General features: G+C 40.0%; 2 long non-coding RNA genes across 9 annotated transcripts in view; both read right to left on the bottom strand.

Annotated features, from left to right (window-relative positions):
* LOC101981949 overlaps positions 1 to 3,309 on the bottom strand; it is a 35,059-nt gene extending 31,750 nt beyond the window's left edge. For 4 of the 8 annotated variants that reach the window (XR_001229514.1, XR_003377265.1, XR_003377267.1 and 1 more), the window contains exon 1: positions 3,208 to 3,309. This is a non-coding gene — a long non-coding RNA (uncharacterized LOC101981949). The remainder of the gene's footprint in view (positions 1 to 3,207) is intronic. The other 4 variants (XR_003377269.1, XR_003377268.1, XR_003377266.1 and 1 more) reach the window with 3 other exon arrangements.
* Positions 3,310 to 5,032: 1,723 nt separating this feature from the next.
* The window catches only part of LOC113456517, an 8,984-nt gene continuing 2,268 nt past the window's right edge, over positions 5,033 to 11,748 (bottom strand). Inside the window, exons 2-5 of the long non-coding RNA XR_003377278.1 lie at positions 10,205 to 10,293; positions 7,432 to 7,594; positions 5,671 to 5,796; positions 5,033 to 5,103 (exon numbers count right to left, since the gene is read on the bottom strand). This is a non-coding gene — a long non-coding RNA (uncharacterized LOC113456517). The remainder of the gene's footprint in view (positions 5,104 to 5,670; positions 5,797 to 7,431; positions 7,595 to 10,204; positions 10,294 to 11,748) is intronic.

Below are 11,748 nucleotides of genomic sequence, written 5' to 3'. Positions count from 1 at the left end.
ACACAGACACACACACACAGACATACACACAGACACACACAGAGACATACACACAAACACACATACATACACACAGACACACACACACAGACACACAAAAACATACACACACACACAGCCAAGCAACTACTTTGCCTGGCATCTTGTTGTAAGTTGACAAGAGACCACACAGAAACCCCTGAATTCTGGCTTCATGGAAAGCGTGAGACTAGTGTGTTTCATGCTGTATCCATAAAATCACAGGATGCAGAACTCATGCCAGAGCTATCAACAGTCACGGCTGAGTATATCCTGCTTCTGACTTGCAAGCTTGGAATTTTTTTCAACTTTTGGAATATTTGCAGAAACATAATCAAATATCTTAAGAACATTACCCCAAAAGAAATAAGTTTATTTGTCACCTAGTCACCTTACACCTGTGACCAGAAGGACGTTTTTACAATACTTCAGTGGACCCGCCTGTATTTTAACTATAACCATCACGAGGACACGTGTGGAATCTTCCACATGCACCCAAAGTCAATGCTCAGTAAGTTTCAGATTTAAGAACACTTTCTGATGTTTCAGATTAGGGGAACTAAATGTGAACAACCACGAACCACACTCCAATCACAGCAAGTACCTTAGCACTGCCTGCCGCCCTCATTCTGCACACTCCCACCTCAGTGAGTTCTGGGTCCAGGCATTCATCACTGACTGAGCATGTAAACTACTAAGGCCGCCAAGCAAATCTTAATACTGAAAAATTCTGAGAACAAACCAAAGCCGTCCATGATTAGAGGAGTTAGGGATGCTGAATCTTATTAACGACAAACTCTGGGCGATTCCCTCTGCTGCTTCCATATTCTTTCTTTTATTTTATTCATAGGCAAGCATCTATCCACTTGATGTAATTTAGGAGTGAACAAGCTACTGACAGAATAAAGATGACGAGCCGGCCAGCTAATGCATGAAACATGGGGCCTCTCGGAGCACTGTTTCAGGGTAGACCCATAGCAATGCACAATCAGGTCCCTTGAAAAGGATAAATGAGGCTAAGGTGTCCGTGGGTAGCAGCACACGGACTTAATGACTGCATTTGTTTCCCTTGTGCAGGGAGGTGAAGTTTAGTTTCTGTTGTATGAAACATTAAAGAGGACATGAGTCAGTGCGTAAAGAAGTAGAGTTATTTTGGAGCCCATAACAATGGGGATGTAAGAGTCACCAAGTTTGGATTAGTCGCCCAATCCCTCATGACTCAGCCCATTAAAAGGTTCAAGTCTGTGGGCCCCATTCTTCGTAGAGTGTTATGTGTCACAGAGGAGAAACACCTTCCACTCTCCACAGAATGAGAACGCCACAGCTGACGTGCAGCGAAGACGGAGATGCTGGCTTCCACCTGGGTGGGGAAGGGACTCAAGGACTTTTGTACTTGTGTCAAAGGCATAAACGGCCAACATATAAATAAAATCAGAAGATGTGGTGGAGGCCCAGGCACAGAAATGAACTAAAAACTTGCAGTTAATATGATTCAATCCAACAAAGGTCAGTTAAAGATGGAGGGCTTTTATTAATTACTAATGAGTCTAAATTAATCAAATCTTTGGCTGGCAAGATGATTAGTGGGCAGAAGTACTTGCTGAGAAAGCCACAGGCCTGAGTTCTACTACCACACCCTGCCATGAAAAGGAGAGAATCAACTTCCAAATGGCTGTCCACAGACCTACATACATGCACAATAGTGTGTGCACACCCACGCCACAACAATAATAAGATGAAAAATTTTCAATTCAAGTTTTTGTGTTATAAAACTTCCCCTAACTGTACACGGGTCTACATCCTTTAAGTAATCAATCAGCTGAGCTGTGAGCTCATTCCTTTACTCAATTTTAAGGGTACTCAATTTTTCGAAATGAAAGTTGAGACACTGGACCAAACATTAGCTGTAATCATAGACACAGCAATCACAGACACAGTGGACAAGGTCCTTTTTAAGAGAATGGCCTTTGGTGGACAGAATTAGATCAGTAAAGCTCATTAGAATGTACACAGAAGTCTCCCATGCTTAGCCTTTTTTTCAATTAGACAATTATTCAAACAATCATTTTCATACATATAATTTATTTCTTGTCTAAATAAAACCAGTGGCCAGCTATCAACATAATCCAAACAGCAATACTGTGGTTCACAGCACAGGACATGTCCTTCAAGGCCATGGTCAGACAGACCGCATCTATGTGTATTATGATGGTTGGAAAGGAACGAGTAATAATGCTTCTTTCCTTCTTTTCTTTTTCTATTTTTGCCAAATTGGCCATCTTTATTCGTTCTTGTGCTCGCCCCATTATAATAAAAAAATTCAAAGAAGAAATGAACGGAGGCCCAAATCACTGTCTGTGCTCATCTTGTGCAAGAAGCACACCTCACAGCAGAAATGAGGGGGGTGGGGGATTTTCTTTTTCTGACATTTTCCCGAGTTACAGTTTAGTCAAAACTCTTGTATTCAGACACCTGGAAAAGCTCACTGCTCTACAAGGCTATTGATACACTTTCTCCGTTTGCTTGTTATTCATGCATTGATGTGCTAAGCTATGCACATATCTATGTATACACATGATAAATGAACAAATCAGAAGGCCCAAGAGCAACATCACTGGACAATGCATTGCTTTGTCAAATGTCCATTCTCCACTTAATTAATAAATCTGGTCACTTTCCCCCAAAATGTGTATCCTTTTTTTACATTCTAGCCAGTCAGTGTTCTCATACCCTTCTGTGTTCATCGTGGACCCTTTGCCTGGACGCTTTGGGCCTTAAGGGTGGCACCATGAATAAATGAAGCCCCATGATCTTACTATGCAACTAGAATAAACAGATCATTTTGTCTAATGTCCTGCACCATTTCTCCTTAAGAAATTAACAACCTGAGTGTTATCAGTAAAAAGTACATAAGTGAATTGCAGCAAGAACGAAGAAAATAGAATATTAAGCAACCCTGAAAATGAATGATCTGGCACCTACCTTCTTCTATTGAATTTTACTGATGCTAAATCGCATTAATTAAACCCCTCAGTCTGAGCACATTCCCATCCACGATTTTGATGCCCACCAATGGCCTTTGTTGGTTTTACTCATGAATTACATCCATTCATTACTTTGGGAAGATGCAAGCAACACCCATAAGCCAACCTCTGAACCCAAGAACATAAAATTTGAGCTATTACTCACATTAATCTCTTCTTTCCTTACCCACAGAGGTAAAAACTGAGACCTTTGATGTTCCGGGATGATTCAGTTGGAGGGGGCGCATCCACTTGCTGAAGTCAAGCACTAACTTTCAAAAGAAAGAAAAAGCCTAGAGTTAGATGGCTACTGTGTACTTACACACAATGGGGCTCAGGACAGTTTCATGTGTGTGTATCAGATAGTCTAACAATAATTCTGTCCCTATTACTGACACTCACCCCCCATTCCAAGCCCTGCTGCTGGTTCCATTCTAGACCTCTCTATTTTTTTCTTTAGATTCTACATGAAAGCAAAAGCAGGGCCAGCACTACAGACAGCATTCTCTCTGTTGGCCCACGCTTGTTCTTAGTCCATTACATACTTACAAGATTGCTTATGTTTTTATCCTTTCTCCTTAGCACAAACAACATCTAGCCACCTCCTACCACTGTGGCGACACCTTGATGCACCTGTGCATGTGAGTCTGTGTGTCTGGGAGTACTGCATGCCCCAGAGGGGCAGCGGGTTTTTATTGGTAGAAAGTAAGGGAATCCAGCATTAAAAATGGCTAGCAGCTGTTGCTTCGCACTGTGATTTCCTAACTGACCATAGTTGACATCTCTATATTTTCCTCACAAACTCCTACAATCCTGATTGAGGAGCCACTGGGGCCCACGAGCCAAATGTCACACTGGCCTGCATTACTATCAGCAACTCTACACCCACCCCAGACCTGCCAACTATGTGTGTTTCCAATAGACCTCGGTTTACTGTTTATGCACAAGTATTGACACATCCACCAGAGGTACTCATTGTTGGTCTGTGCTCAATGCATTTTCCTCACTATGTATCTGTATATTACTATTTCTGCATAATTTATTGATTTTTTTTCATTCAGAGTTTCTCTTAGTGCCCATTAATCATGGAAATCCAAAACCATAATCTTTCACTAACATAGCAAGCGATTTCCAGGCTCATGTCCTCAGAGTAGGTAAATAAGATCACTTCTTAATTAGACCTATAGCCTGACCATATAGCTTAATCAATCACATTGCTTCCTGCCACTCTGGTGCTCAGGATTATTCGTTCAACTGCTTCCTAAAGACAGTTTGGTCAAGGAGTGCACCCCAGACTCCAGAGACCCAGACATAATACACGGCATCTTGCTGGGGTCCCTCTGCAGAATATTTAAAAACTTAGATCAGATCATCTTCTGAAAGGCAAACTTTCTACAAACACAAAAACAGAAGAGAATTTTAGAGGGGCCGTGTGCGTAAACACAAGCCCGAGCGCAGCAGGAGCCAGGCTATGCTCAAATCATTAAATCTCGGTCCCCACCAGCAACTGATGCCTGGCAGATTTGCTCACTTTTGTTTTGTTCTGCTTTTATAATTGAAAGATGAAATTGTGCACATTAAGTGCACACATTATGTTTTCAAGGACTTAAACACTACCGAATGACTAATTCTAGCTAGTTAAAGTTTGCATTACCTGATTGTCACAGCTGTGCTAAAAACCCTTCACATCCCTCTGAAAATATCATCCTGATTTTTTTTTGTTGCTTTTGTTTTTTTGTTTTGCTTTGTTTTCTTTCATGCAGCTATTTGGTTTTGGATTGAAGCCCTTTTTTTAATAATACAAGATCTCATTGTGTAGCCCAGGATGGCACCACACTCAAAGCTGTCCTTCTGCCTCAGTCTCCCAGGTGCTAGAATGATTGGTGGGAGCCATCACGCCTCTCTAACTTTTTATTTCGTGTCTGTTGGCAGCTGTCATTCATCCTCTTGATGTGAGCCTATGGATGGCATAGCCACTCAACAATACTTGCCTGAGTCCCTTTCTTCCTGCCCCACAGAGGCTTAGAATCATTCAGGTACCAAGAGGAGCGCATCATTGAACCTGTAGAGTAAAAACCTTTAATAAGTTGCAATAACCTTTATCTAAAGAGTGATGAACATTTTAGAAGCAATTAACATGTTTGATATAAATTTTGGAGAATTTGAATTTTTAAAAAAATCCAGGTTTGGAGCTGGAGAGATGGCTTAATAGTTAAGAGCGCTTTCTGCTCTTCCAGAGGCCCTGGGTTCAATTCCCAGCACCCACATGGCTGCTTACAACTATCTGTAACTCTAGTTCCAGGGGATTTGACACTCTTAGACAGACAAATGTGTGCATAAAATAAGAATAATAATTAAAGTAAAAATACAGGTTTTAGGAAATTCAGGGAGCAATAGAGCCTTAGGCCCTCTTCCTGATACCTTAGTCTCTGTGAACCAAATCAAGCAAACCAATGTTTACACATGCCCATGAGTAGTCAAAGAATGACTCTTATCTAATGTACTGTCCTCTTCAATCAATCATTTATGAGAAACGATTTATAACGCCCCACATGCAGATCCTACTCTATAATGTGTATATGCAAGCATATGCAGACTGGCAGAATAATAAAAAAGATAAAGCACGTACTGAAGAGTTCCTGCAAGTCCTTTAACTCCTTTCTCAACAGCTAAGACAGGTTCAATTCAAAATAAGTCCTGAAAGGGGCAGTGTCCACATATGATTCCACCAGGGGCCGTTACCTTCCTGAGAGATCTGAATTGGAAATTACGTTATATTATTTGGATATTTCTGTAGGCTGTAGCTCTTCGTCAAAGCCATCAAATCTAGTGTGATTTATGCTTTAGACATGCATTTTAGATACATGCTTAAAATAATCATAATTCTGAAATTGCTGAGAATTCTGATTCCTTTCCTCCCAATCTCGAAGAGTAACACGAATTTGAAAACAAAGAAAATTGCTTTTTTCCACTCTGTGTCACAACTCTAAAACATATCATTGTGGCTAAGTAAATAGTGTAATGAATAAGTAAATAAAGCTGATCAATCAACGCACTTATTCAAGAATTAATAGCTACGTTGGGAATTTTAAATGGAGATGACATCTACGTTAAAACACTGACCGTCCAAATGCTCAGTGTGGCTAGTGGCCCCTCTCCTGGAAAGTGCATGTCGATAGAATAACACCCCAAAATGTGGATTTTTTTTGATTGATAGGTTGATTACATAATCAATCTATCTCTTTCTAACTTCCTCTCTCTCCTTTCTTCCCCACCCCTCCAGGATGTCACTATAGATACAACAAGCTATTATGAACATGATCAGTGGATTAAACCAACTGTGGTGTGAAAGTAATGTGAAGTATGGAAATGCTAGTATAATAAAGTGGTCTATGTGTTCATAGATAATGTGGTCTTACTCTGTGTAAATAAATAAAGCGGTCTTACTATGTGTTAATAGATAATGTGGTCTTACTATGTGTAAATAAATAATGTCTTAATCTGTGTAAATACAAAAAGTGGTCTTACTATGTGTTAATAAATAATGTCTTACTATGTATAAATAAAGTGGCCTTACTCTGTGTAAGTAAATAAAGTGGTCTTACTCTTACTATGTAATCTTATTATGTGTAAATAAATAAAGTGGTCTTACTATGTTAATCGATAATGTGGTCTTACTATGTGTAAATAAATAATGTGGACTTACTATGTGTAAATAAATAATGTAGTCTTACTATGTGTTAATGGAATTGAGTTGTGTTTAAGTGGATTGAGATTTTTCATTTATGGATTGCACTTCTGTTGATCTAAATTAATCAGAAATCATCATATTATCACTTTATGGCACAGGAAGACTCAGTGTTATCGTGTGGGGCTGGGGATGAAGCCCAGAACCTTGCCTACAATAGGCAAGTATTCTCTCACTGAGCTCCATTTCTAGCCCTTTGTAGCCACTAATCATTTGCGGAAGTCATTTGATAATATAAAGAATATACTTGAAACAATCACTTAATACACCACTAGTAAATTTGACAATAGCTTTGTGGTTCTTGTCCATTAAGATATATAAATCTTCAATATTAGAAACAGGCTCACATGGACTATAGAATACAAAGTCAAGGAAATGTTGAAAAGTTAATGAAAGAAATAAATACATGAACTAAATAATTTTAGAAGCAAAATGCAGCTGTATAGCACTATATTAATAATGCTTCTTTGTAGCATATTCAACCATTAAACTACAATTAATATCCATTAATTTAAATTATGTATTTTTATCTCTCTTTAGAATTCTTAAAACTCCCATGAGCCAATCACCTAATACAACGAGCCATGGAGGGTTATTTAAATCTAAATTAATTTAAAAAAAATAAGAAAAAGAAAGCCTTACTCTTCATACCCACATCTCAAGTGTACAACATTCCTGCAAGGCTGAAGACCACCGCTCGTCTTGGAAGCAATCACCAGACCTTCTCCTCTCTGCACAGAGATCCATGGGGCAGGGCTGGGGCCTGCTGTTTATCCTAAAACAGCCTGGGTCTTTTCCTAAGGGACTTAGACAGGTCAAGAGTTTGAGTCTCAATACCTTCATCCCCAGCTCACGCTGACTCTCTTGCATTTGATTTGATCATACCTCTCTTTAAAAAAAAAAATTGTCTTCATTATTTATTGTGTGTCCATGTGTGTGTGACCCTCTGTGTATGTGTGATGTACTGTGTGCACCTGGCCTTTGGAGACCAGAAGAGGGATTTTGGCCCCTGGAACTAGATTTACTAGTAACTATGAGCGGCTTGACACAGGTGCTGGGATCTGGCCAGGAAGCTCTCCAAACCACTGAGCAATCTCTCCAGCCCCGTGATTTGGTCCTTTCTAAGAAAACGTTAGGAGCAAGCGCCATCCATGACTTTTTAACGCGGGGCAATGAAGTTCATCTCCTTTTTCTCACTCCTAGCTCAAAGAATAAACAGCCTAGAACTTTACTTACGGTCGAATGTCTAACCAAATCATGTAATATATACAATAAAACCCAAAACAGCTGGCTAAGAGAATGGGCCGTGCAGGCTGTTATGGTGGCTAGGAGCACATTAGAGAATTGCAATCCTCTCATGCTTGGGCCATTCACATCACCAATCCATGTTTTGGGCTTTCAATTCTTCAATGCATTTATGGAATTATTTACTTTTAGTGCTAAAATTAGCCTCCAACACACCACCTTGTTTGCATGGTTACAAGCATATTGGCTAACTCCTTATTCAAAATATTTTTAAGGACTTTTAATGTATATAATTTGGATCATAATTCTAGGGTGATAAGTGTTTTATCTTACTTTAATTTGGCTTTTAGGTCTCTGTCAAGGGAGAATCTATGAAGTCTAGTCCTGCCATGATGGGACTTCGTGGAGAGGGTTGACCTGGAGAATTTCCTACAGAGGGGTTAGGAAATGGCTTTAGGCGAGCTGGTAGACTCATGGGGCAAGTCAGCAGGCAGCACTTGCCCATTGGGAAATGGTCACCAGCAGGTGAATGGAGAAGATATTTGGCTCTAACACCTTTAAGATCTGAGTCACTGATACTACTTCTGGTACAAGGAAGTTAAACTCATATTCAAAATAAAAACTGAGGCAACATAAAATGGATTTTTAAAAATTCAAGGGCATTGTATCATCTTTGCCTTATTCTTGCCCTCTCTTAGTTTAATGGCTGGTTATTTTCCATTCATGTGATTACTTGTTTGTAAATTCCCTTGAATAACTCTCTAAAGACTTTAAACCATGAAGACAAGGCCTGGAGAAGTGGCTCAGAGTTTATAACACTTGTTACTCCTGCAGAGGCCCTGGATTCAGTTCACAGCACCCATATGGTGGTTCACAAACATCAGTAGCTCCATTTTGGGGACCAAACATCCTCTACTGACTCCCATGGGCACCAGGCATGCATGTGATATAAATAGGTATATGCAGGCAAACGCTCAAGCACATAAAATAAATTTTAAAGTTGTTTCAAATCATGATGGCATCAACGCTCACATTTTACGTACCTTTTATCTCCAAATAAGAGTAAAAGTCCCTCACAAATATTACAAGATTGAATAAACTCCAATGCCCTCATTCTACGTAATAGAAAACAGTTATTGGAAACATGCAAGCTGGGTCAATTTTCAGACGCATCCTTGCATGGAATTGATGAAGAAGCTTAATAGTTGTCCAATATTAGCCTCCTTAGCCTGAGGTTGGACCACTTGGGTTTTGTTTTCAGATTTAAAAAGAAAATCATGAAGCAACATATGTGAATCTTAGCTAACAACTAGAAACCACCAACTGCCCATTCCAAATGCAGAGGGCTATCATAGCTGAACTCACACGTGTCTAGGGACTGCACACAAGCTCACAGTGGACAAAGCTGAGGCACTTTGGCTCTGATGCCTCTCCAACAGCAAGAACTGAGTGATCATCCTCTCTGGTCATGCTGTCTTATATTCATTAGCCCAATGGTTCTGTTTCAGAAGTGAATCAACATTTTTAATAGAATCATAACCATGCATGAACACATCACCCTCACAATAATAAAAAAAATATAACACAGAACGTATGCAATGCACTTCCTGTGTAATATATGTGCTCATTTTGTGCAGGTGCACATGTATGTGCATGCATGTTGAGGCCAGAGAACAAAAGAGTATTCTTCCTCAATCACTGTCCATGTTGTTTTGTGACATGGAGTCTCCCACTGGACTGGAGCTCCCCAAGTAGGCAAGGGTGACTAGCCAAAGAACCCCAGAGCTCGTCCTGTCTCTGCCTCTCCAGGACTGAGACTATAAGCATGCCACCATGCCTAGTTTGTGCATGTGGGCACCAGGACATTATTGAAGGCAGGCCCTCGTGCTTGTAGGGCAAGCACATTACCAATTAAGCTGTCACCCTAGCCTGAGCTATTCCATTTTTCTTTGCTATTTTCCACATAGGGAACAGCCAACTATATAATTTCTAATTTGGTAATTATTATGCCTAATTGGATTAATTACCCTTGTTTCACGACTCTCTCATCACTGACTAGTGCTTTGGCCATCTTTGATTTTATTTACAAACTCAATCATGTTTAATAATGAAACAAATACCCATCAGCCCAAATCCCAAGTTCAAAATAACAAAAGGAGCCATTACTCACATTGTTGGTCGATGGCTCATTGCCCACAGTGGTCACTGCCAAGGTCTCAACCAGCAGACTAGGTCTCCATTCATATTAGGGCCTCCACTCTGGGGAACACAAGGCAGATATTACAAAGTAGGAAGACCTGCTTCATGGCCATTAGTGAACAAGGCAGCTAATCTTAGTCTCAGATCATGATACTGGCCCAAGCAGGTATTCATTTTCAATCATTCATTCATTCATTCATTCATTCATTCATAGTTATTGTTTCAATAAATATGCATTGATTGACCACCTTAAAAAAAAAAACTCTTTCTACAATCATTGATCCCTGCACTTCCTGTCCACAAAGGAAAGAACAGACCCTCTTTCAAACAAACCTAGGTACAGAGTTGGAAAAACAACCATTTTGGCTCCAGATACAATCTCATCGTATTACCTGTTCATTTTCCCCATGGTTTTTATACATTTTTAAATACAATAAACACAGAGGAACTGAGCACTAATCCGGAGCAGATAGGTCAGTACGCCCACATGATTCTTAACACAGAGAAGTAAGGTTTTAAAAGGGCTACAATTACACAACAATAGATAAACATGTTGGGGGCCACTCTTGGGCTCCTATCATTGCGCCCTCACACAGGCATTTAAAGCATTTTAACCACAGACCAAGGACACTTAAAGGCACCAACCAACCTATGACCATTGACCGTTCTGCACACCCTAGTGCCTTCTTACTCACAGGCCAACAGTTGGCTGGGTTCACTCTCTTAATAATGTCACCCAAACTCAGAGCAGAATGGCAGTTAGCAGAGGTCAGTGGGTGTGAAGAACAGGAGCTGGTCAGACAGTACAACTTCTTTTGGTAAGAACATTGAGTTCTCAAAGGACAATGTACACAGCAGCAACTCTAGTTAACAGGAATGTGTATTTAAAATTAACACAGAAGGTCCATCTTAAATATTCTCCTCCCACACATGAGCAGGACAGTGTGTGGAGTATTGGACACAAACAGCAGACATCGAAGCTTAAATACATACAATTTCGATTTGTCAATTAAATCATCTTAAAACAGGACAGAAAACAGCACCTCATGGTCGGTCTACATAAACTGTTCTTTAATTTTATGCATAATCAATTAAATTTATGCATAATTTGTTTTGTACATAACTTTACATCATTCCTTATTACTTCCTAAAGTACCAGGCCTGCCACCTGTGCAGAGTGGCCATGTGAGGGTCCCAGAATGGAAGGAAATGGTTGTTGGGCCCTTATGATCATGAGGTTAGCAGACCTGGGTCAGTCTTGGTGTTTATCTGAAGGACCCTCATAGCTGCTGGATTCAAGGCATGAGGACATTATTTCATGTCTTTTAATTTTTAATAAAAAAAATTAATAGCCCCCAAATGTTCTGAGCTCTTTTTATATGTTACCCACTGGTGATGCATTTGCCCCAGTATTTGGTTCGCAGCCCACACACGTCCTCAGGCCTTATACATATCTTATTTTACTTACTATGAGGCTCACTTAGGACCCTCTTGTCCCCATTGTACAGCTGGTTA

The sequence above is a fragment of the Microtus ochrogaster genome, chromosome 1, assembly GCF_000317375.1.
Source record: "Microtus ochrogaster isolate Prairie Vole_2 chromosome 1, MicOch1.0, whole genome shotgun sequence".
NCBI classification, from domain to species: Eukaryota; Metazoa; Chordata; class Mammalia; order Rodentia; family Cricetidae; genus Microtus; species Microtus ochrogaster.
Note: the sequence above shows the minus strand (reverse complement) of the source record. Positions and strands in the feature narration are given on the sequence as shown.